The following is a 470-nucleotide window of genomic DNA, read 5'->3' as shown; positions in this document are numbered from 1 at the left end:
GAGCATGAGAATTTCAAACTGCATGGCTTACAGTTGTAACAATGATTGTTCTTCAAAGAGAGGTAGATTATAATAGATTCAGTCAAAATGCTTAACTAACAGATTGCACAGCAACAATCTTATTATACACGCAGCCATAGAGTAGCCCACACAACCACACACTTGTATATAGGAAGCCATTAACTTGTACATGCACAACCACATTTGTGCATCCGCGCATTTACATATGAGCGCCCCCTCCCCACACACATACACAAATACAAAAGTAAACGGTTAGATAAAAGAATAAATAGATCTTTGATCATGTGATTTTATTATTATTATTTTTTTTTTAATGACACAAGTGGGGTTCCACAATTACAAGTGTTCTAGAGGTAATGCATTCACCCACAGTCACACAGATACATATATATTCACATCCTGTTATATTAGTATTGAATGTTAGTAAGAATAGATAGATTAGTATCTGC

At 34.9% G+C, this 470-nt stretch overlaps 1 protein-coding gene across 8 annotated transcripts in view; it reads left to right on the top strand.

The window, feature by feature from the left end:
• Positions 1-470, top strand: part of LOC119586518 (neurofibromin-like) — a gene marked incomplete at its 5' end in the record, with an annotated part of 66,980 nt that overhangs the window by 54,595 nt on the left and 11,915 nt on the right.

The sequence above is a fragment of the Penaeus monodon genome, chromosome 21, assembly GCF_015228065.2.
Source record: "Penaeus monodon isolate SGIC_2016 chromosome 21, NSTDA_Pmon_1, whole genome shotgun sequence".
Classification (NCBI taxonomy): domain Eukaryota; kingdom Metazoa; phylum Arthropoda; class Malacostraca; order Decapoda; family Penaeidae; genus Penaeus; species Penaeus monodon.
This window is presented reverse-complemented; position numbering and strand designations above follow the sequence as displayed.